Source organism: Silurus aristotelis (genome assembly GCF_946808225.1).
Source record: "Silurus aristotelis genome assembly, chromosome: 1".
NCBI classification, from domain to species: domain Eukaryota; kingdom Metazoa; phylum Chordata; class Actinopteri; order Siluriformes; family Siluridae; genus Silurus; species Silurus aristotelis.
This window is the reverse complement of record NC_139574.1, coordinates 2,087,984-2,114,111: the sequence shown is the minus strand read 5'-3', so window position 1 is coordinate 2,114,111 and position 26,128 is coordinate 2,087,984. Positions and strand designations below refer to the sequence as shown.

General features: G+C 42.0%; 2 protein-coding genes and 1 pseudogene across 3 annotated transcripts in view; 2 read left to right on the top strand and 1 right to left on the bottom strand.

Moving 5' to 3' along the window:
- Positions 1-26,128, top strand: part of LOC310727127 (uncharacterized protein) — a 564,745-nt gene that overhangs the window by 369,526 nt on the left and 169,091 nt on the right. The window lies entirely within an intron of this gene.
- The window catches only part of LOC310730343 (uncharacterized protein), a 44,712-nt gene that overhangs the window by 1,424 nt on the left and 17,160 nt on the right, over positions 1-26,128 (bottom strand). The gene's annotated exons all lie outside the window — the stretch shown is intronic.
- The window catches only part of LOC310728494 (protein NLRC3-like), a 48,028-nt pseudogene continuing 30,775 nt past the window's right edge, over positions 8,876-26,128 (top strand). Inside the window, exons 1-3 of the transcript XR_014538372.1 lie at positions 8,876-8,946; positions 21,331-21,447; positions 24,549-24,665. The product of XR_014538372.1 is annotated as a protein NLRC3-like (transcript). The remainder of the gene's footprint in view (positions 8,947-21,330; positions 21,448-24,548; positions 24,666-26,128) is intronic.

Below are 26,128 nucleotides of genomic sequence, written 5' to 3'. Positions count from 1 at the left end.
AAAATGTCTGGGGAAATCCAGTCACAGGATGAAAGAATCTTAAGTGTTTACTCAATGCACACTTACTCTTTATACCATTTACCCTCAAGAGAGTATCACTCTGCTTTAGCTGCTCCACAAATGAATCATACTGATCACAAACTACGCCTTTGACTGTCTGGCACTTACTCAGACCTGGATATCCCTACAGAACACTGCTACACTAGCTGCTCTGAATCAAACAAACTCAATGCAACCACCCTGATCAGCTGTCACAAACCAATCAATTTATTCAGATTTTTGACCATGTCATGGTCCATCTAACTCCTGCATACAAGCAAAAATTAAAGCTCTCTAAACCTGTTGTGTTGACATCAGCCTGGATAAGGATTACTGTCGCTTTGAAATACAATGATACAGCTTTAATATCATCCACCACAACACCACAGCTTCATCCCATCAACTTCACCTCCCCCAATACAGCAGGGACTGGGTCCTCTATACAGCTAAACACCTTAACCACCTGGAGATATGCCACATGCCTTCCTGCTTCAAAACCTCCACCATCATCCCTGTTCTCAAAAACTCTGAATTACAGGAATGACAACAGACCTGTTGCTCAGACATCTATAATCATGACATTTTTAAATACAAAAATAATAATATAATAATGAATTAACAATATCATAACTGTATAATTCAAGTCTGTAAATTTCTTCAATTTATTTTTTAAAGTTTGTTTTATAGTTTTCAATTTTTTTATAATAATGTTTGTGTGCTTTAGCTCTATCGTGAATTTACTCTCTTCTGTTTAGGTAGGATAATAACTTTGTATACCTACTTAACTCAGTTGATTCTAGATTGTTGGTCTGTGCTTATTAGTTCTATCAGGTGATTTATCAAGGGTAGTTTCAGTCTCACTTGAGGTGTGATTTGTGGGAGGACTTACCCACTTATATTGAAGGTGCTCCACTACAGACATGTAGCGGTTGTAGGTAACCAACCCAAAGGCCAGTAACGCTTTATTTATCATTTCAAATATTCTTTTTAAAATTCATACATTGATCTCAAATTGGGAGATCAGTCATGTGTCTTAAACCCATCTATTTAATCACCTCTTACAGACACAGATGTTCCTATCCACAAAACAGAGGTCACATTGCCAGTAACCTCATCTATCCTCCTTTGTTGTCTTAATCTCAAACAGTGCTGGTAGGTGGGCTCTGGAACTGCCAGTCTGCTGTAAGGAAAGCTGACTTTATCACAGCCTTGGCTTCACACTATGCCTTAAATTTTTTGGCACTAACTGAGACCTGGATATCCCCACAGAACACTGCTACACCAGCGTCTTCTGCCTGTGCTTTCTCTTACTCACCAAGAGAAACTGGTAAAGATGGTGGTACGGGTTTACTGTTGTCAAGGAGTTGGTGTTTCACTCCTCTCCCTTTGTTTCATCTAACCATGTCTTTCTTTGAATTCCATGCAGTTTCAGTTACCTCTGCAATCACCCTCTTCATCATTGTCATCTACCGCCCTCCTGGTCCCCTTAGAGACTTCCTAGAAGAGATAGACAAACTCTCAGTACTTTCCCTTCTGACAGCACCCCTCTGACTGTTTTTGGTGACTTCAACCTCCCATCTGACAAACTTTAGTCATCTTGCCTCCTGACTTTTCTGAATACCTTCTCCTTGAAATTTAACAGCTGCCCTCCAACACACAAGGAAGAAAATGTCCTGGACCTGGTTTTCACCCACCCTACCCCAGCTACAGGAATGACTGCCACTCCACTTCCAATTTCTGATCATCACCTGGTTTCCTTTTTAGTCACTCTTTCTATTCTACCAAAAAACTATTTACATGTCTCTCTTATAAAATAAAATAAAATAAAATTTTATTTCTCACATACACACAGGGTACGATATGCAGTGAAATGATTTTTACGATGGTCTGGCCTGAGGGAATAGGATGGGGAGAAAAATCTTATCTGCGCTCCATCTCTCCCTCCTCTGTAGCTTCCTGTACTTTTTCATTTCTTTCTGACCCTGCCTTCTGTCAGGAATCCACCTGCCACTTTCCCTTTGGTGGCTGTCAAACCTCTGCTTTCCCTGAAGCTCCCGGCTTCAATTCTGCACACCTGAGACTCGTTTGGTGCTCATCCCCAGCTCCTATTTAAACCCCTCACTCACACTCCCCCGTTGTCCGTTATTGTTGGTATGTGATGTTTGTTGGTGCGTGGTCGTATGTGTTTTCACTGCTATACGCGTTCCTACACCTTCTCTTCCTCTCGCACTCCGCACTCTCTCCACGGCTGTGCTTTCTCCCCAAAGTGCACCCCGGATTCTCAATTTCCTTCCGTGTGTTCGTCCCTGGACATTGTGGACCTCCCCCCTCCAGGGCATACCACGGATATAACACTTTGGGACTTATACAGGACAGCTGTGCTCGTATGATTGTGTGTTTTGTGTGCGATTCTCTTCATTCATTAAAACCAAGCGAACGGTGCTCCGGCTTCCACCTCCGTTACGTTCGCCGCATAACACCTTCTTTTCCTCTCTACCCTTGGTCTTTGCGACTGACTCCTTCCTCTCATCTTTGGACCTCCTCTGCCCCTTGACTACAAAACCCAAGAAGACTTCTTGTCCCACACCCTGGCTGTCAGAAGTTTTGCGCAGCAATCGACGAGAACTCAGATCAGCAGAGAGGAAGTGGAAAAAAAAATCACAACTCGATGTTGAAAGTTCTTGACTGACTGCATTAGTTTTATGGTGGGATTTAGATTGGTGGGATCTTAAAGCACCTGCAGCTTTAAAGGCATAAACTTACTCAGTATAAATGCAAGGCCAGTTGGAAATTCTTTGGTGATGCAACTAATAGTGTTACAGAAGGACAACTTTACGTAAACTCTGGAATTTGCAGTTTTTACACTGCAATAAGTCTTTCAGTCATCCTGGAAAATAAGAAAGAATCAGTTATAACCTCATTGTTAAATAACAACCTTATATTAATTAAAATATAAAAATATACTGGAAATTGAATGCCCCGTATATAATAATATATAAAGTTTTTAAGTGTCATTAGTGTGTGTGTGTGTGTGTGTGTGTGTGTGTTTGTGTGTGTGTGTGTGTTTATATATTTACTACAGTTTATTTAAATTAAAACTTTTGATTTCAAATGATAAAAAACACGGTTCCAGTGATGTCTTTTAAATGTTCTATTATAAATGTTAAAATTTATGAGTTAAGCCAAGTCCAATATGGCAATGAGATAAATTGATGTGAAAACCCTCAAATTGGAGAAGGGAAACCCGTGCACTAGCGCGATTTTGCACGCGTGTGTGCAAAATATTTTAATTATCACTGTTGCTGATACTGATCCCAAATTTGCAGTTTTTAAATCATTCTGGAAAAAAAAAACGTAATTAAATAAAAAATACTCCAAAAATAGATAAAAAAAAAATTTTATGCAGTAAAAAGCAGTATTCTATGGTTTAGGGCATTTTTAACCTTATGCCTATTATTTAAGTATGTAAAGTAGATGTAAATATTTTTTAAGAGTTGTTACAGTTACTGTTACAGTGATGTTTTTTTTATGTACTCATAAATACATCAACATTTATGAGTTGACACTCCGTTAAAACTATACATGGATATTACGCTGCATAATTTAAACATACACAATTTTTCTTATTACTATTACATCACAACCTGGATCCAAGAGTGCTACTTTCACTTTGAAGCCCGCCTTACGCAACTTATGGACATCAGAGCAACCGGTGTCCCTGTGTACCACCACCAAACACTCAAGGAACCCAGAAACAACCCCAACAACACAATAAACGATGATCTGTGGCAGATTGCTACGCGACCTCGGCGTGCTTCGAGAACGCGGAAGTGCGGAAAGCGAGCGGGGGCTAGTGCTAGGCTGAAAGCTAACCATAGCTGGCCTGCTCTACCATCTCTACTGCTGGCAAATGTCTTTTACCTGGACAATGAATTGGACTCCGACAAGCTACTCGGCGTGGGTACAGACACTGCTTCGTATTTGTGTTCACTGAGACGTGGTTGAGCGACAGAGTTCCAGACGCTGCCATTCAGCTGGATGGTCTAGCTGCATTTCGCACCACAGAAATGCAGCCTGGGGTAAGACTCGGGGCAGCAGTCTGTGTGTTTACATCAACACGGAATAGTATAAGAACTCTGTCCTCGTTTCCACCTACTGCTCATCGCTGTTGGAGTTTATGTTTATGAGATGTAGACCTTTTTATTTACCATGGGAATTCACCACGGCTATTGTACTCGGAGTGTACATACCACCTAGCGCTAATGCTAAGGAAGCACTCAGCGTACTCTATGGGACCAATAGTGAACTACAAAACACACACCCTGACGGATTGTTTATTGTCGCCATGCAAATTTCATGCAACTCTCAGGACTGTGCTCCCTAAATTTTACCAGAATGTGGACTTTGCAACCAGAGAAGAAAACAGGCTGGATGTTGTTTACACAAACATCAGCGGTGCATACCGGGAGAAGCCCTGCCCCCACCTCGGGTACTCAGACCACATCTTTGTTATGTGGATCCCAGCATACAGACCACTCAGCAGGCTTCAAAACCAGCTCGAAAACAAGTGAGAACCTGGCCAGCAGGATCAATGTCTGCTCTCTGGGACTGCTTTGAATGCACTGAAAGGGACATGTTTAGGGAAGCCGTAACCAATGGCATTTTCATCAACTTTAAGAAGTGCACATCAACAGTGACCAGCTACATCGGCAAGTGCATTGATGACATGTCCATCTCCAAGACCATCACTACACGCTGCAACCTGAAGCCTTGGATGACTGCCAAGGTGTGTGCGCTGCTAAAATAAAGAGACTCCGCCTTCAGAGCAGGGGACAAGACAGCCTTACAGACAGCAAGGGCCAAACTGTTCCATGCCATCAGAGAGGTGAAGCGTGCACACACCGAGAGAATTCACGGCCACTTCCAGGACAGCAGAGACACCCGGCACATGTGGCAGGGCATGCAGGCGATCACGAATTACGACATCACCTGCTTGTGACTGTGACGCCTCCCTCCCAGATGCGCTGAACGACTTCTACGCCTGGTTTGAGGTGCAGAAAAACATGCCGGCGAGGAAGACCACCATTTTTCCCAGTGACCAGGTGCTCTGTCTAACCACAGCTAAAGTGAGGAAAACTCTGTGGAGAGTTAACCCACGAAATCTGCTTGACCAGTTAACATTCCTGGCAGAGTGCTATGGGAATGTACACAACACTGACAACTTCGACATCTTTCTGAGCATCGCCATTGTTCCTACGTGCCTCAAGACGATGACCATCGTTCCCGTCTACTGTCTACTGTCTCCTGCCTCAATGGCTATCGTCACGTCACGCTCACACCCATCGTGATGAAGTCAAGTCAAGAAGCTTTTTTTTGTCATTTTAACCTTATATAGATGACGCATTACACATTGAAATGAAACAACGATCCTCCTGAACCCTGGTGCTACATACATGAAGTGCTTCTAGAGGCTCGTCAAGAGGCACGTCAAGACCCAGCTTCCACCATCACTGGACCCCATGCAGTTCGTGTAACGTCCAAACCGCTCCAAGGATGATGCAATCTCCATGACCCTTCATCTGGCCCTCACCCACCTTAACAACAAGGACTATTATGTACGACTGATGTTCATAGACTTCAGCTCAGCATTCAACACAATTATTCCTCAGCACCCGATTGAGAAGCTGAGCCTTCTTGGCCTGAACACCTCCCTCTGCAACTGGATCCTGGACTTCCTGCTTGGGAGACCTCAGTCAGTCCGAATTGGAAACAGCATCTCCAGCACCACCACACTGACCACTGGGGCACCTCAAGGCTGTGTTCTCAGTCCACTGCTGTTCACTCTGCTGACTCATGACTGTGTAGCAATGCACAGCTCGAATCACATCATTAAGTTCACCGATCAGCAAGAACGATGAGTCAGCATACAGAGAGGAGGTGCAACAGTTAACAGCCTGGTGTGGAGAGAACGACCTGTCTCTTAACGTTGAAAAAAAAAGAAAGAGATGGTTGTTGACTAAGAACACAGAGTGACCATTCTCCACTATTTATTGATGGATTCTCCTTGGAGATCGTCAAGAGTTCATTGGAGTTAAATTGATAGATAACCTCACCTGGTCACTCAACACCAGCTCCATCACCAATAAATGGCTGAGGAAAGCCCATCTCCCTCCCCCATACTGACCACGTTCTACAGAGGGACCACTGAGAGCATATTGAGCAGCTGCATCACTGCCTGGTTTGGGAACTGCACCGTCTTGGATCACAAGACGTGACTGAGGAAGTGGGGACAGCTGAGAAGATTGGTCTATCTCCCCTCTATTATGGACATTTATAGCACAGGCTGCATTCACAAAGTCAACAGCATTGTGGACGACCTCACACACACACCTCACACACACACACACACACACACACACACACACACACACACACACACACACACACACACACTCTTCACTCTCCACACCCGTACTCAATTCACACATCCAAGTCTTCAGTACCACTCACACTACATCACTTCATTACTATAAACTGTTTACATGCCGTTTTTGCACATATTTTATGGATTGCTGCTATTTGCTCTTTTTTTTGTTTTTTTTGTTGCTGTTCACTTTACGTCTCTTACACACCACAGTGTGTAATACACAGCAGGTTTACTGGCGGTGCTATTTTGTATTTTGTGTTTTGCCAGTGGAAGAACGTGGACAAGTACCTATGGAATACCATTAAAGCTTTTGAATTTGAGCTTTCATTGGAATCATTAAAGTGATGTACCATGACATTGGAAGCATATAAAAAATCAATGGTGGTCTGAGTGCTGCTTTTGAAGTTAGAAGAGGTATAAGGCATGGTTGTGCTTTGTCGGGATGCTGTATATCCTGGCCATTAAGCCCTTGTCAAGAAAACTGTGTTTTAGAATTAAAGGGTTTATGCTTGGTAATAATAATTCTAAACACCAAATATCAGCCTCTACAGATGATAGAATGTTTTTTGTCAATGGATAAAAGGATGTCAATAATCTGGTGTCCTCTGTTAGTGAATTTGGTATAATTTCTGCTGCTAGAGTAAATTAGGGTAAAAGTGATGCTCTAATTATTATTAAATGGAAATATGGTATTCCAACTTTACCAAGTGTGTTGGTTGGAAGAGGGTGTGTCTTAAATATCTGGGAGTATTTCTTGGGTAAAGCACTGTACAACAAAAAATTGGGATGGACTAATGGAAAGAAAGGAGAGCAGACTGAAAAAATTAAGATGGCTTCACTCCCAGTTAACTTTTAGGTTGATTATTTTTAGGGTTCCCTGGTGGTCTAGTGGTTAGAATGCGGCACTCTCACCGCTGCGGCCCGGGTTCAGCTCTTAGTGCCGGTCCCAAGCCCGGATTAATTGGGGAGGGTTGCGTTAGAAAGGGCATCCAGCATAAAAACATGTGCCAAATCAAACGTGCGGAGGATCCGCTGTGGTGAACCCTAACGGGAGAACCAGAAAGAGAAGTATTAACTATATATTAATGGGTATACTTGCTTAGAGCCTCCCTCAAGGCTTTTACCAAATTTACAAGCAAAACTGGGTACTGCAGGGTGTACTTTTTTTTTGCCAGTGGAAAAAGGTGGACAAGGCTTGGTATTTCTGGCAAGCAGACATGTGACCTTCAGGTTACAGTTCATGCAAAGAATTTTAAAAGGCTCTGAGGACTTGGTATGGAGGAATGTTGCAAAAACTATGCTTCAAAAAGCTGATGGTCTTGGCTTGGACATAGCTCTGCTATGGAACGCTTATCCTTCAGGATAAGCTACACCTGGATGGATTACATAACTGCTGTAGCATCCCTGCTGTTTCAAAGGTCAATACATCATTAATCATGGAGCTATGGATGAAGGGACCAACAGCTGAAGAGCAGGTACTTCTAAAAATATACGAAGAAAGAAAATCTAACTCTGGATATGACAAATCCTTTTCCTAAACATTGGATAATACCTGATATAAAGATAAGTCTGGCTTTTTGAAGATTTAGGACTTCGATGAAATAAATGGAAAAATAATGTATAAATGTTTTGTTAAAATAATGTATAGTATAGAAAAACAATGTGATAAAATTGATGTTTGGAGAGAGAAACTTTAATTAGGAGATGAAGTTAAACAAATCTGGAATGTTCTTTACAAACCATCATTGATTAAAAAATCAGGTAATTTACAATGGAGAATCATAAATTGAGATACTGCTGTTAATGCTTTTGTTTTTGTTATTAATTAAAATTACAGACATAATTTTTGTGGTCTTAGAGAGACAATTTTCACTGGTTTTTAGATTGTATTAGACTAAAGCCACTGTTTGTCCTGCAGGAACACATATTTTTTAAGTTATGGAGAGAATTTGATATCTAATGCTTTTATTTTGCTGGGTACAACCGTAATCAAAGACACAAATGGCAGTTGATTAACTTTATAAGTGGACAAGCAAAAAGAGCAATTTATGTTTCAAGGAAAATCATAAAAAAGAAATCTCATGGCCAAGACATAATACTGCTTTTTACAATTCTTATCAGATCCGGAATTTTAGTTGAATTTAAATATTACAAAGAGATAAACAATCAGAAACTCTTTACAATGCAGTGTTGTTTTAATAATGTTTTGTTTACCCTACATTTTAATGTTTTGCTTAGTTGATGTTACACTTTTTTTTCCTTGTGTACTTTTCTTTGATTTTTTTATTGATTTAATAAAAGTCTGTTGAAACATCAAATAAATCTCTCTCTCTCTCTCTCTCTCTCTCTCTCTCTCTCTCTCTCTCTCTCTCTCTCTCTATCTCTCCCTCTCTCTGTAGGTTTACAGGTTCCTCTGTAGGACTAGAAATGTCCTCCAGAATGAGTGACTCTGTAAAACAGGACATAAAGAAAGATGAGAGGTGAGTGAAGGTTGTGATTCTGTGAAAAATAGAAATGTTCTCACATTCACCAACACTAAACAGATCAGACTCTGATGTGTATCTGTGAAAAGTTACGAGTGAAGAGTTGAATTCAGCAGCTTTGTCTCCAGATGTTCAAAACCAGCTGATGATTAGTGACATTAAGCTACAGAGCAACACGTCTAACCCCAAGTTCCCTTTCAGGAACTCAAGCTGTGTTGAAAAGGAGGGTGCCCTAGTTCCTCGCACATCTGGCCCCGCTCTCGCTGAGGCAGAGCGCTGTGCGAGCTCCTGGGGTTTGCAGCTGGACCTTGCAGTTCCACTGTGTATTCCAACATTATGGGGTGAAAAGAACATGGTTATGAGGCGATGCCACGGGTTTAAGAGACACTTGCCAGCTATCTCTCTTCCAGAATCGCCTCCTCCCTTAAGACACAGACACTAACCATGAAGCCCCTATGCAATACATCAGCATTCGTGGGTAGAGCCTATGCTTCAGTAGGTCAAGCTGCTGCGTCCCTGCACACCATGGCAGTGTTGCAGGCATATCAGTCTGGCCTGCTGCATGAGTTTGATGTGGTTGGATGGGCAGACTTTGTGATGAGCTTCACCGTACGCCGGATCTGGCTCTCAGAACCACTAAACAGACCAATAGGGCAATTGGCCCTGGTGTCCATGGAAAGGCACCTGAGATGTCTAATAGAGACAGGGCCATACTGCTGGACACCCCGCTAATCCCTTTTAGCCTCTTCAGCGACTCCATAAGCTCAGTGGTCAAAAGGTTTCAGGAGAATAAGAAAGAGGCGGCAGTGTTCCAGCGGTACCTCCCATGCCTCCGAGCAGCCCCAACTGCAACCCCTATCTCCTACCAGGAGGTGCAGAGACACAGGGTCGTTACTCGATCTCCTCCTGTGAGGGATCCTGCATGACAGAGGATGATCTGAGGACTGCCATCTTTAACAGGAAGACTTTGACAAAAAAGTCCTGACACAAGACTTTCTTGGGGGTTCTGGCTGTGTTTTAATGAAGGGGTGTGCTGCACCGCTCTATCCAGTGCATGCCCTGTCATGAGTTGTCATTTTGCCCAAAAGGGGAAGGGCCCCATCTAAGCTGGCACATCAACTGCCTAGAGATGCATTTCCTCTCACACCTCCATACGGACAATTCTGCGGTGGTCTCCTTCATCAACCATCTAGGCTCCCCCCATGCAGGCTGGTGCACCAGATCCGCCTTTGGGCTCAGGGAAAGCTTCTCACTTTGAGAGCAGTTTACATCCCTGGTTGGTTGAATAAGGCAGCAGATACCTTGTGGAGGCAGGGGTTGAGACCCGGGGAATGGTGGCTCCACCCGATGTGGTGGAGCAGGTTTGGGAGAAATTCGAAAGAGCCTAGGTGGATCTGTTCGCATGTCAAAAGACGTTTCACTTTCCGTCTGGACTCCTCCAGCCCTGCTGGGGCTTGGCGCCATGGCTCAGGCATGGCCGAGGCTGTGTCTGTATGCCTTACCCCTCGTCACGCTGCTTCCAGTCATTCTGGTGAGAGTTTGCTGGGACGGAGTCCGTCTCTTCCTGGTAGCTCCTGGCTTCCAGAGGCTGAGGCCCCCGGTACGACCTAGAGTTACTGGGTGGGACTTGGCCGTCGTTTTGGGGGCTCTGTCTGAGCACCCCTTCAAGCCTCTAGCCGAGGCACCTTTCCATCAAGACTGTGTTCTTGTTTGCCATCTGCTCTATCAAGAGAATAGGGGACTTGCAGGCCCTTTCTGTGGCCCCTTCTATCCTGAAGATTACCCAAGGTACGGCTAGTGCCTTCTTTTACCCCCATAAGGGAGGTGTCAAAATTGCGGGGGAGGATTGGTTGTTTTTTAAGTGGTAAAATGCAGGATCAGAGGATTTTTACAAGGAGAAAATGTCAGATGTTCAACATCAGATGTTTTACATGTACATGTAAATTAAAAATATATTGAGGTGAATAAGGCCTCCTGGAAAGGGGTGGCATTTTACCAAGAATAGGTATAAACTTACCAGAAAAACACGTAAGCAAAAGGTGGGATATGCAAAGCCACGCAAAATTATTTGAGTATGTAAATTAGTAAGGAGAAGTAAAAGAAAAATATGTAAATTTAAGTGAATGTGGGGTATAAAAAGTGAAAAAATTGCCATATAAATTCACACATGTCCATGATAACTGACTGGTGTCTTGCTGTTAAGAAAGCTCACTCCTGGGAGGCCTTCTAGGACCGGGTTGTATTGACTGCAAAAAAGTGAATTACTCCTTCTCATCTCATGACTGGAAGATTCTTCATTTGGTCTGGTTGTGTAATATTTGGTATTTTAAAACTTACTGATAATTAAGTAGTGATGGTTTAAACTGATTCGAACAAAGAGCCACTTAATTGATGTGTCCGCTCACGCACTGAGTCTGAGTTCTGTCCAGTGTTGGGCAACGTTATTTTTAAAAGTAACGCATTACAATATTGAGTTACTCCCCAAAAAAGTAACTAATTACATTACTTAGTTACTTTTTATGGAAAGTAACGCATTATATTACTTTTGCGTTACTTTTGCATTACTTTTATCTCTTTCACGCCTTAAAGGTGTAACAGGTGTAATATAGATCATTGCCATTAAGAAATAAGTTATATTAGGGCAAAAGACACGTCTTATACATTTAAAATGCTTAATAACTTCTTAGAAAACAATAAGATGATCAACTAAATTTTTACTACAAGGCTGAACACTTTTCAGTTGCACTTCTGTACACTGCTTTGCAATCTGCCTTCGCCGTCAGGAATGTAACTATCGTTCGTGTATATAAGGTTGAGGGTGTGGGCTGCACACCGGTGATGTGGAGGGAGAACATACCTTTCGCTGTCATCTCGTAAAAAACATCTTGCAGTTCCGTAAAAATATGACCTCGTCCTCGTCTACATCATTCTTTGCTTCTTCATCAGCTTGAAACATTCTGAACCGAAAAAGTATAATTGAGAAAGAGGGTTACACGTGGGGGCTCGTCCCGGATTATGTTTACTGTTGTTTTGTTTATGTGAGCATAAAAAAAAAAGGGGAAAGTCAGTGTTAAATGAGGTAGCTTTAAAAGCCCCATAGTCATTTGTGTTTCAGAGATTATTATTTAATTTTTTTTGTCCTGTGTATCTAAAGCTGATATAACATGGAGTCAGAACAGATTATCAAATGGTGTGAAGGTAAAGGTATGGATGCAAAAAAAGCAGTGGTGCTTAGTAAGGTTTCTCTTGATGTTACTGATGAGACTATGTATAAGGTACTGGATGAGGCTGAAGTTTTCGGTCCCTGTAAAATAAGAGGACGGTGTGTTGAACACTTCAGTAAAAGCCAGTTAGTTTTAGTCGAAACTATTAATGATATGATCAAGTCTGACATACCTGAACAGTTACTAGCTGGAGATGAGTTTGGACCTTGGATAGTGAATGTTAATGAGACCCAGCGTGTTATTGTAACTGATGAAAGAGACTTTCAGTCCAAGTTACTGTCATTTTTAGCAAATGAAGGGAAGACTCTAGCTGATGTCACACGTTTACTAAACTCTGCTTCTGCTCCACCCACCGCTCCAGACCTGAACACAAAGCTGGTGAATGCCATCTCCTCACTAGTTGAAAAATGTCAAGCCACGCCTGTAGACGGCCCGGGCTATCGCAAGCTACGCATGTTCTCAGGTATGAAACCCACTCCATATGGAGAAGAGGAGTACGATGCTTGGGCGGAACAGACCACCCACATGTTGAACGAGTGGCAGTGTTCTGATGTTGTTAAGAGACAGAGAGTAGCTGAGAGTCTTAAAGGGCCAGCAGCAGATATTGTCAAAGGTTTAAAAGTCACAAATCCCCAGGCCACTGCCAATGACTACCTTAAAGCCCTTGAAACAGCTTTCGGAACCACAGACAGTGCAGCTGATCTCATGGTGAGGTTGCGTAACACCTTCCAGCAAGACGATGAGAAATTATCAGCCTACTTACTCAGATTAGACAAGCTATTGCATGCGGTCCATCGTAAAGGTGGAATTGAAGTAATTGACATGAACCGAGCGCGCATTGATCAAGTTGCTAGAGGCTCTCTGCCTCATGATCTCGTAGCCCTTCGCATAAGACTTACTTACAAACTCAAGTCTCCTCCCAGGTTTACTGAGTTGCTTCGGGATGTAAGAGAAGAAGAGGAGATTGTCCTCGAAAGACCGAATGAAAAGTTTGCATCTTTAGCTATTAGTAAGCGTGCAGAGTGTGCTACAGCCTCAGTTGTATCTGTACTACCAGAGCCTGCCCCAGTCCTGCAAGATCCTGCAATAGAGAGTTTAAGGAAAGAATTTCAAGGTCTCAAGACTGAGGTTGCACGCCTCTTTTCGGCCTCCGTGACTGCATCAGCAAGTATGACACAGCAGGTAGACCAGAACCCCAGCCAGAAAGCTACTGGGAACTCATATGCACGTATGAAGGAGAGAGCTCCCAAACCTTAGTATCTTGCTGATGTCTTTTGTTACAGATGTGGTGAAGATGGTCATTTCCAGCGGGAGTGTCAAAATCCAGAAAATCTCAGAAAAGTGAACAAGCGTCTCCTGAAAATAAAGCAGCCGACGGCAAACTTTCCAGGGGCTCAGTAAAGGAACGGCCTGACGCTCCGGAGAAGATACGTTACACAAGGTGTGACACGCTACCAGAAAAGCGGGCTAACCTGCCAGAGGGTTTAGTTGGACCTAGCTCTATTGTCTCAGTACAAATTGAGGGCATTTACGCCAAAGCTTTAATTGATAGCGGGTCCCAAGTTACTCTACTGTATCGCTCCTTTTATGACAAGTATCTAAAGCACCTGCCTTTGACCCCTATTGAGTGCCTGGAGATTTGGGGCCTCAGTGCAAAGGAGTATCCATATGATGGTTATATGTGCTTGAAGCTTGAGTTTACTGGAAATGTAGTTGGAGTGACTGAGACGGTAGAAACACTTGTGCTTGTGTGTCCAGATCCGGTCATGACAGGGAATGTTTCCATTGTGGTTGGCACAAACACCTCTATAGTTCGAAGACTGTTCCATGCATGCAAAACACATGGAGAAGACAATTTTCTTAACACCCTGTCTGTTTATCCAGTAATAAAAGAAGCTTATGAGAAGTTTCGGGAAACTCCCGACGACACAGCTGAGACAAAAAGAGGAACAGTCTGGTTCACAAGAGACAAGCCTTTCACTCTGCCACCTGGCGGCGTTGCAACAGTCGTTGGTATTCCAAAGTTTCCTAGAGGTCTCTCTAGCCAAGCTGTTCTTATAGACCGTCCAGTGGAGAATTGTTTTCCTGAAGAGCTTCTAGTCATGCCTGTTGTTGAAAAGTTCACCGCTGTCCAATGTCGTCGCATCACAGTCACGTGAAAAAATGTGTCCAGTCATAATGTGACATTAAGACGTGGAATTCCTATTGCTCATCTATTCCCTGTAGATGTAATAAATACATTTCTTGAAAAGGAGGGCCCTAAGCCGGCAAGATCTCTATTGTCCCCGTCCTCTTTCAACTTTGGTGACTCCCCTGTGCCTCCTGAGTGGAAGGAACGACTGTGTCAAAAGATGATGGAGAGAAAAGAGGTTTTCTCCTGCAGTGAGTTTAATGTGGGTTGTGCAAAGAGCACGCAACACAGCATTCGTGTGACAGATGATAGACCTTTCAGAGAACGTTCTAGAAGGTTACCACCGGGTGATTTGGAGGATGTGAGGAAACATCTGAATGATCTCAAAGAGGCCGGAATCATTTCAGACTCCAGAAGCCCCTATGCTTCACCAATAGTTGTGGATCGCAAGAAAAACGGCACTATACGTATGTGTGTGGACTATAGGACATTAAACAGGAGAACGATTACGGACCAGTATACAGTACCTCGTGTGGAAGATGCTTTGTCTTGCCTGGGTGATAGCCAGTGGTTCAGTGTGCTTGACCTCAGAAGTGGCTATTATCAGATCCCTTTAGCTGCTGCTGATAAAGAAAAGACAGCCTTCACTTGCCCAGCCGGGTTTTATCAGTTTGAGCGCATGCCGCAGGGGATTTGTGGGGCCCCAGCCACATTTCAACGAATTATGGAAAGAACTGTGGGTGATATGAACCTACTGGAAGTGCTGGTGTATCTGGATGATGTAATCGTTTTTGGGAGAACGTTAGAGGAACATGAGCAGCGCCTTCTTAAAGTCCTCGACCGATTGAAGGAAGAAGGATTACAAATATCATTGGATAAATGTCAGTTCTGCTGCCCCTCTGTTACCTACCTTGGCCATATTGTGTCTAAAAATGGTATTGCTACAGACCCTGCAAAGATTGAAGCTGTGAAAACATGGCCACGCCCTGAAAACATCACTGCTCTTCGATCCTTCCTTGGCTTCTGTGGCTATTACAGACGTTTTATAAAGGATTTCTCCCGAGTCTGTTATCCACTCAACCAGTTGCTTCAGGGCTGCATTGTGGCTGGAAAGACAGGAAAAGGGGCAAAGAAAAATAAAGACATCAAAGCACAAGCAGGCACAGTAACAAAAGATTGGTACCATCCTTCTGAGACTTTTGGGACTAGGTGGGATAAAGACTGTGAGAAAGCTTTTGAGGCTTTAAAGAGAAGCCTTACAGAGGCGCCTGTGCTGGCAATCGCCAACCCAAAACTGTCATATGTGCTGCATGTTGATGCGAGCAGAGAAGGTTTGGGAGGTGTCCTCTATCAGGATCAGGGAGAAGGTTTGCGCCCAGTTGCTTTTGTCAGCAGAAGCCTCGCTCCAGCAGAAAATAATTATCCCACGCATAAGATTGAGTTTCTGGCTTTGAAATGGGCTGTTGTCAACAAGTTGCATGATTACCTCTATGGAGTCAAGTTTGAGGTCCACACGGATAATAATCCTTAAACGTATGTCTTAACTACAGCTAAATTGGACGCAACAGGGCATCGATGGTTGGCGGAATTGTCCACATATGATTTTAGTCTGAAGTATCGGCCTGGAAAACAGAATGTCAATGCGGATGCATTGTCACGGCGTCCTCATGCAGACCACAATACTTCTCATAAAGGGAAGGAAACAATGCTTGCCACCGCAGTCCAAGCTGTCTGCCACATGTCCAAAGTCAGAGTACCTCACTATCATCGTGGCAGAGCTGTAGATCTCATGGGCTCACCCAAAGGTGCGGTGCCCAGAGCCTATTGTAACTTGTCATTTTTGAACTCTCAGCAGTTGCCAAAATTGAACGCAGCAGACCTCTCAAATTCTCAGCAGAAAGACCCGTGCATTGGAGAAGTGTGGCATGCTATCATTCAGAAAAATGCCAATCAAGCCAACAAAGCAAACCATCCTGATGTGTCACTGTTGTTAAAAGAGTGGGAGAAGCTAATGGTCAAAGACTCGGTGTTGTACAGGATAAGCCATCCACCAAACAAATCAGCTCGGCGGCAGCTGTTGCTCCCACAAGCGTTCAGAACAACTGTACTCCAGTCGTTGCATGACCAATCAGGCCATTTGGGGTTTGACAAGACATACGGCTTGGTACGAGAGAGGTTTTACTGGCCCCGCATGAAAGTTCAGATTGAAAGTTACTGTAAGAGCTGTCCGAGGTGTATTCAGAGAAAGACACTGCCTAAGAGAGTTGCTGAGTTGTCACATCTTAACAGTGATGGAGCGATGGATCTCGTCTGTATGGATTTTCTGACGATTGAGCCTGACTCCAGAAATATCTGCAATGTGCTCGTAGTTACAGATCATTACACGAGATATGCTCAAGCTTTTGCAACGAAAGATCAAAAGGCACCAACTGTCGCTAAGATTCTGTGGGAACAGTATTTTGTCCACTATGGGTTGCCAAGAAGAGTGCACTCAGACCAAGGCAGGGATTTTGAGAGTCGCCTTATCCATGAGCTGTTGAGTATGCTTGGCATAAGGAAATCCAGAACCACTCCCTACCATCCTCAAGGTGATCCACAGCCTGAGCGTTTCAATAGGACTCTACTTGACATGCTTGGAACCTTGGAAACACAAGATAAAAGTAAATGGAGTAAACATCTTAGCCACCTTGTACATGCGTACAATTGCACAGTGAATGAGTCCACTGGCTATTCTCCATATTTTCTAATGTTTGGACGGGAGGCCAGGCTGCCAGTAGACGTGACATTCGGGGTCTCAAGTGATGGCACCTCCACAAAATCCTACTTGAGGTATGTCAAAAACATGAAACGTGAGCTCCAAGCTGCCTATCAGTTGGCTGGGAGTATGGCAGAGAAGAAAAATGAAGGGAACAAGCAACGCTATGATCAGAGAGTTCGTTTCTGCCCATTAGATACTGGGGACAGGGTTTTGATCCGAAACCTTGGTTTACAAGGGGAGGAACAGGCTTGCTGATCGGTGGAAAGATACTCCTTACATTGTGGAGAGTCAACTGCCTGGTTTGCCTGTGTTTAAACTGAAGCCAGAGAGCGGACATGGATCTGAAAAGACACTGCACCGCAATCACATTCTGCCGATCGGAAGGGAAGTGCAGCTACGGCCTGAGATCAACAAGGAGCCACAGAAAAGAAGGAGAGCAAGCAGACGGCTCAAAGAAAACAGCAAAGAGAAATATGATAATCCTTGCTTACCAACCCCTGAACAGGATAATATGGAAGAAACCTCTGACTCCGAAGATGATGAGATGGGTGTATGGCATGACTATTGTGTACCACGAGAGTTGCCAAGATCAGAACCTCGAAACATTGATCATGGTGAGCCTTTTAATCTGGATTTGGATCTGGCTGTGTTGACAAGTAACCCAGAAACGGTTGAGACAGCTGAAGAACCTGCCGCAGTGGAGGAGGATGACCATTTGGTACAAAAAGTGACTGCAGAAGTTGTGGAACGAGAAAGAGACACTGAAATACCGACGTCAGCCGAAATAGCTGAGAGACTAGACAGTGTAGCAAAAAGCTATGATAAGACAATTCGATCTCAGAGACTAAAGAAAGCTCCAACTAGGCTAACTTATGATTTGCTAGGGAACCCAACGTCAGTGGCAGTTGGTACACATAGTGCTACCGTAGTTAAGATTAGTGACACGAAAGAGGCCCCATCTCCTATTAAGAGATATAAAAGTTTTCTTTACAAGTGGATAGGTTAAAGGGAATGTTAATAATCTGCTTAACACGATCTTTTAAGGAAATGTGTTTATTTTTTGTATGTGATTTATGGTGTTAGACATGTCATGAGGGCATGACAAGGTTTTGTGTGGGGGGAGAGTGTAGCACCCTGCTAAATTTATATATTGTTAATTTGTATTCTGTTAACAGATATACTGTATATTCTGAAATAGGGGCCAGTTTTAATTGCCCTTTGTTTATAAAACCTTTTTGATAGTAACATTTAATATTAATTCATATTTGTTAAAGTTGTAAGATGTTTGAAATATCTGCTGTTTTGAGTAAACCTTTGAACCCTCTGTCATTTTATTTGTATTGGATGGTCAAGTGTCAGTTTTATTTGTTATCCAATGAGTGCCATCCAGAGAGCAGTATGGTAACCGATGGGATTATTGAGGGGGCGGGAAAAAGAAAACACACACCGAGAGATGGCTGTGAGAGAGTTGTACATTTTGTAGGATTGATTACATTACTGGTTATCAAAGTTAGGAGTGAGGGATTATTTGTTTTCGGGGTTTTTCTTTTGTCAGTGTGTAACTTTGGTAAAACAGGAAAGTGAGCATTGTTTTGGAGCTGGTTGAATCGGCCACGGAATTTCTACCGAAGTGGAGCTAACGCCATAGCCATGTGCGAGCTGCTACCCTCTAGCCATGTGCGAGCTGCTACCCTATAGCCATGTGCGAGCTGCTACCCTATAGCCATGTGCGAGCTGCTACCCCATAGCCATGTGCGAGCTGCTACCCCATAGCCATGTGCGAGCTGCTACCCCATAGCCATGTGCGAGCTGCTACCCCATAGCCATGTGCGAGCTGCTACCCCATAGCCATGTGCGAGCTGCTACCCCATAGCCATGTGCGAGCTGCTACCCCATAGCCATGTGCGAGCTGCTACCCCATAGCCATGTGCGAGCTGCTACCCTATAGCCATGTGCGAAATGCTAATACATAGCTAGAAACAAACTTTGCCACCGAGTTTCTGAGTGAGTATGGACATTATAAACTAAAATAAAAATTTTTTTTTTGGACAAGAAATAGTTAAGCTCATTCGATTTTGTGAACTTTTGGCTAGTGTGCATCGGATGCTGCTGTAACTGCTGTAGCTGTTGCTACAGTACCTGTGCTCAGGATTCGCGCTGTAGGCCGGAGGTGTCTGTCTTTTACACGTGGACGAGATGGAGCTTTATGACGGGTTTCTTCATTGCGTATTTCACCATGGGATGAAACAGTTTGGATAGATGGTCACTATAATCTTTCTGTTACCAAGGAACCGTGAGTACAGACAATATTCTTTGGGAAGATTGCAACTGAGCTCCAACAAGCGCGCCAACATTGTGGTACCACAAAACTGATGAAACTTATAGGTAGAAAAAAAACCCCGGGGTATTGTTCATTTATTTCATGTGAATTAAAAAGACATGTTGAGATTGTAACTCATCCAGTTAAAAAAAAAAAGAATACAAATACATTTTGAGTTTAATATTTCAACATTCAATATTTGTGGTCTGATATTTAAGTGTGTGTGATTTGGTGTGATCTCTGATTTGATTTGTTTCCCAAATAAGGGTTATGGTGTTTAAGTACATGTGCATGGGAGTTTTATGCTCACAAGAAAAAAAAACAAATGAACGCAGTATAGCTATACTCAAGCTAACCAGGCCTCTCCGCACTCTAGCCAGAGTTGCATGTCCGGAGTTTAGTTTAGTTTTGTGTATGCATCCTGATTTAAAATGTTGGTAACCTCTCATCAATTAATTTCCCCATGCACATAATTAATCTAAAAAAAAAAGTATAATTGAGAAAGAGGGTTACACAAAGTTCACGCTATTATCAGTGACCGTGGCAGTTTATCTTCCCACACAGAGCAAATGAGCTGTGAATTTGCTCTCTTTCTCCGCTGCGATGGCATCGTACATGTGTCTCCCACGGAGAACTTTTATTCTGAGCAGTCCATAGATCTGCAGTGGTGGAAAGTCGGCAAAAGTTTTCTATATTTCCATATATGTGACACTGCATAATGTTGCATATATTCAACATTACACACACACACACACACACACACACACACATCTGTAGTGCTGTGCTTTGCATGCATATGTTTTTTTGTTTTTTTTTTAATGGTATTTTTTGCAGTTGACAAGAGCTTTTCACCAACACATAATCTACACTTAACCATTATTCCTTTCTCCTTTTCCTCAACTATTTCAATATAATAAGAACACTTCCATCACAGTGATGTAATGCTCTGGTTTACCATCTCCGCTTCTGACCAGCTTCTGTTCCCGCTGCTCGCACGTATGACTGCGCGATTCTACGTGACTACGTTTATTTTAATTTCTTTTTTTTATGCAAAATAATTTAACTGAAAAGTAACTCGCATTACTTTTTTTAAAAAGTAAGTCAGATATTAATGTGTAAATGTATAAAGTAACGCGCTACTTTACTCGTTACTTCAGAAAAGTAATATTATTACGTAACGCAGGTTACTTGTAACGCGTTACCCCCAACACCCCCAGGTGCCCTCAGTCATCCCATGACCTGTAAGATTACAGGCATTCTCACTCCCAAGACAGGCCTTCCTGCTAATAAGCAGACTTTGAGCAGGTGGATTGATGATGCCATCACAACATCTTATGAGTCCTCTGGTCTCCCGCTCCCTCCGGGGTCAGAGTTTATTCCACCCAGACTGTGGCTGCCTCAAAACCGTAGTGTTTGACAGACACACACTAGGCAGGAAGTGTTCAGTCTGGCGTGATTTGACCCCATTACCAAAACATTTCGACACAGCTCGAGATCCTAAAAAGGACCATCTCAAGGTTACGTATGTAACCCTAGTTCACTGAGGGAACGAGAGGCTGCGTCACTATACACCTCTGGCATCCCTGCAGTGCTTCCTTCTCCCTAACAGAAGCTGCCGCTGCCTCACTCCATATGCGTTTTATACTTCCTGGCCGTGACGTCATCCCACCGGTGATGGCCAGCATCCTTTTTTTTGACTGATTACACACAGTATTTTAGAGCGTAAACACAGGCAAGTTCCCAAAGCGTTTTGATGCAGCACATGGTTCCCTCAGGGAACTAGAATTACATACGTAAAATAGGGACGTTATTCTTGTAGCTGGATAAAGTATGAAGGTTAAAGAATGGGATCAGTGTTAATAAGAACATCATCAGATTTTAACTCCAGTTTCATTATTCAGTGTTGCTGCAGAACAGTAATAATGATGCAGTGGTTGTATGTGTTTAGTCTGATTCAGGGTAAGAGATCAGACTCACCTGAACCCAGCTGTGTGTCCATGAAGAGTGAACAGTCAATGAGTCGTCCAATAAACTTTAAAGACACAGACTGTACTACTGATCTGAGGTGAGGATAAAGTTGTTGTCTATAGGGGATATTGGGAGAATTGTCACATCTGTTTTGTGTTATCATTAACTAGCCTGTTTACTATAGTTCTGTTTTACCTTACCTTAAATACCTTTAATATCTCTCTCTCTCTCTCTCTCTCTCTCTCTTTCTCTCTCTCTCTCTCTCTCACTTTCTCTCTCTACCCTCTCTCTGTTTAGATATATATATATATATATATATATATATATATATATATATATATATATATATATATATATATAGATATATATAGATATATATATATATATATATATATATATATATTTATATATATATATATATATATATATATATATATATATATATATATATATATACAGTGGTACCTCGACATATGAGTTTAATTCGTTTCGAAACCTTGCTCGTATGTCAATTTGCTCATATTTCAAAGCAAATTATCATTGAAGTACTGCGCCCGTACTGCCTCGCCAAGTCAATCACTCACACACCTTGTTCATGTTTTCCTATGATTTCACACTTTAATTCTATAGACATCATCTTCTTCTGAGCACTGACCTTTCCACTCACTTTCTTCGGACCCATGGTTATAAAAAGAAATGTGATAAAGTACTGTAAATGTACAAAAAGCACAAAACGCGAGCACAACTTATCAAAGATGCTTCGAAAGTGAGGCAAACAAGCACACTGACTGAGGCCAGTGTTGCTGATTCATCTCGAGAATCGTCACAGTCACGTGTTAGTGCGCGCGCACATTCAAACCTTTGTTTGTGTGCGTGTGTATCAAAACGAATCAGCAACACTGACTGAGGCGGCTTGAGCTCGTACCTCAAATTTTTGCCTGCGTATCAAAGCAAAAAATCGACCAAATGACCGCTCGTATCTCAAAAAACTTGTATGTTAGGGCACTCGTATGTCGAGGCACCACTGTAATATACAGTGTTGGGCAGTACTTTTTACAGTAACTAATACTGTAACGCGTTACTTTTAAAAAATAAAACCGTTACCGTATGGTGCGTTACCCGTTACTTTTTTAAATGAATGAATTTGGGCTGAAGTGTAGACTACAGCCTAACTTGCTTACAGCAGCGTCGCATTGTAGGATTGGTGGATGAACCACTGTAAACACGAAGACGCACTGTGGTCGTGTCCCTGTTTATTCAGGTCTGTGTGGCAGTAATGGCGAGTCGAGGTGAGAGCAAGACGAGTTTCTCAAAGTGGAAATATGCTCATTATTTCACTTTAGTTGAGTATAAACACAAAAACTTTTAAGTCAAAAAGTTGTGTCTTTCTGGTTCGAAGCGTATCTACTGCGATAAACAGCAACTCCAATCTGTTGAAGCTCCTCCAGGACCTTTGTTGATAATTTTCATACTTCAGCTGTGAAAGGAACATGTTTAAGAGCTCAACACAACAGCAACTTTAGTTTTTGATTGTGAATATATAATTCAGCTTATTTTCTTATTTATTTCATAAATCCTTGTGATATATTCAGTTTCTGCTGGTCTGACTTAAATAAAATAGTGTTTAAAAATTACTTTGTGTTTTGTGTTTGTATAGACCATAACGCATAAAAGGGCTTTAATGGAAACATTAAAGAATGTTCTTTAAAAAAGTAACTAAAAAGTTTTAACAGTAACGCATTACTTTTTGAATGACGTAACGAGTAACTGTAACTAGTTACTATTTTTTTAGTAACGAGCACAACACTGTATATATATATATACTTATTTACCTGACTGATCTAGAGAAGATCTGTGTGGAGGAGTGGGCCAAAATCCCTCCTGCAGTGTGTGGAAGAACTTGCAAAATAGCAGGGTGTTCAAATACTTATTTTTCTCACTATATATATATATATATATATATATATATATATATATATATATATATATATATATATATATATATATATATATACACACAACATGCAGTTTTTAAATTAAGGTTTTTATTATTGAGGGAAAACAAAATCCAAGACTACATGGCCCTGTGTAAAAAAGTGTTTAGATGCTAGATATCATGCTGAGATTCAAAGAAATTCTGAAACAAATGAGAAAGAAAGTAATTGTGATCTCTTAGTCGGAAGAGGTTATAAAGCAATTTCTAAAGCTTTGGGACTCCAGCGAACCACAGTGAGAGCCAACATTTTCAAATGGCAAAAACATGGAACAATGGAAAACCTTCTCAGGAGTGGCCAGCCGACCAAAATTACCCCAAGAGCACAGTGATGACTCAAAAGACCCCACAACATCCAAAGAACTGCAGGCCTCACTTGTCTCAGTTAAGGTCAGTGTTCATGAATTCACCATAAGAAAGAGATTGGGCAAAAATGGTCTGCATGGCAGAGTTACAAGACGAAAACCACTGCTGAGCAAAAAAAAACATAAAGGCTCCTCTCAGTTTTGCCAGAAAACATCTTGATGATCCCCAATACTTTTGGGAAAAAATACTCTGTGGACTGATGAGACAAAAGATGAACTTTTTGAAAGGTTTGTGTCCCATTACGTCTGGTGTAAAAGTAACGCAGCATTTCAGAAAAAGAACATAATACCAACAGTAAAATGTATTAGTGGTAGTGTGATTGTCTGGGGCTGTTTTGCTGCTTCAGGACCTGAAAGACTTGCTGAAATAAATGGAAAATTGAATTCTGCTGCTTACCAAAAAATCCTGAAGGAGAATGTGTTCGTGCCATCTGTTCGTGACCTCAAGCTGAAGCCAACTTGCATTCTGTAGCAGGACAATGTTCCAAAACACAAGCAAGCAAGCTGGATCCACCTCTGAATGGCTAAAGAAAGACAAAATGAAGTCTTTGGAGTGGCTTAGTCAAAGTCCTGACCTGAATCCTATTGAGATGTTGTGTCATGGCCTTAAAAAGGCAGTTTATACTCGAAAACCCTCCAATGTGGCTGAATAACAACAATTCTGCATAGATGAGTGGACCAAAATTCCCCCACAGTGCTGTAGCAGACTCATTGCAAGTTATTGCAATGCTTGATTCCAGTTGTTGCTGCTAAGAGTGACCCAACCAAAAGAGTGACAAAACACTTTTTTACACACTGGCTTAATAAATACGTTAAATACTGTTTCCTCCTATTTCTCAGCTCAGTAATGTGTAAGAGATCAGACTCACCTGAACCCAGCTGTGTGTCCATGAAGAGTGAACAGTCAATGGATCATCCAATATACTTTAAAGACACAGACTGTACTACTGATCTGAGGTGAGGACAGTTGAATGTATGAGTGCAGTGTTTTATCACTCACACTCTCACATAATCAAACATCTCTGTAATATGTGTGTATTCACTGCTTTGTGTTTGTAGTTATGAATATGATTTATAGTCTTTATTCTACTTTTAACAAGTGTTTTATTTGTTCACAGACTGCAGAAGAAGAAATCAAATATCACTGAAAAGAATCATTTAGAGGCCATATTCAAGGTGTGTGTGTGTGTGTGTGTGTGTGTGTGTGTGTGTGTGTGTGTGTGTGTGTGTGTGTGTTTGTGTGTGTGTGTGTGTGTGTGTGTGTGTATTCCACTCTAACTGCAGTGTGAAAGAAACTCCTGAGCAGCAGTCAGAGAGAACACGAGTGTGTTGTGTTTACTTATTGAATTCTTTATTGAATTGTTTATTGAAAACATCTTTTCCTTCTTTTCTCATTCTTCTTCTTTGTTCCTTGCTTTATTTCCAAACTGTTCTTTTTTTAAAAATTAAATCATCAGGATTTTCATTGCTCCTTTTGCCTCCTTCTTAATACTCAGTGATTCACCTTCATGTTTTTACTCGTCTGTGCGCTCGTCTGAAACCAGTTTGTCTGGATGTCAGTAATAAACACATTCTTATGTTACATTATAGCGGGGTATTCAACTCAAATTTAAAGAGGTCCAGTTAGAGAACATTTCTTGAAGCAAAGGTCTGGAAGGTCATAATATCTTAACTATTAGTGTGATATACCTTGAAGTAGCTGTAGCTTGTAGTAGTTGTATCAATGTCTGCATGTAATCAATACCTGACTGTCAAATAAAATGAATTCATTACAATAAAAAAAAAAAAACTTTTTGACAATAGACAATAGAACTGAACACACACAGTATATATGGCTGTAGATATTTATAATGTTCTCTCATTAACTAAATAAAAGTACAATCAGCTTATCAATAAAGTCACAAAAGAAGACACATCTCTCTGTCCCTGAACCTGTTCCTGCACTGCTGGGAAGTGTGCACAGTCTCCCTGAAGGTCTTCCTTGAACACCTTAAGTTTCCTCTGAAAGGAGCAGACAGCTGTCATCAGTTCACAAATTGAATTGTCAATGCCCTGTAGCCTCAAATTCAGTTTATTCAGATGTGAAGTGTTATCAACCAAAAAGACCACATTATCCATCTGTTTCTCATTCTCCAAAAAGAGAGAAAACTGTGTTGCCTTCTGACTTCTTAGTTCTGCCTAAAAAGATCCTACTTCTCTCCTGATGGACCAAAAGCGTGCTAACACCCTGCCTTTGCTGAGCCATCTCACATTGTTGTTTAGTGTGACCGAATGAATGAGGTACAGGTGGTGATTGACACTCCTGACCACCAATCAGTAGCGAGCAGGCACTATTTAGAGCGGGTTGGTTTGAGCCTGGCATGCGTCACGACCGTATCCTCCCCTTTTGTGGTTGCTATAGCGATTTTAGGTATGTGCTG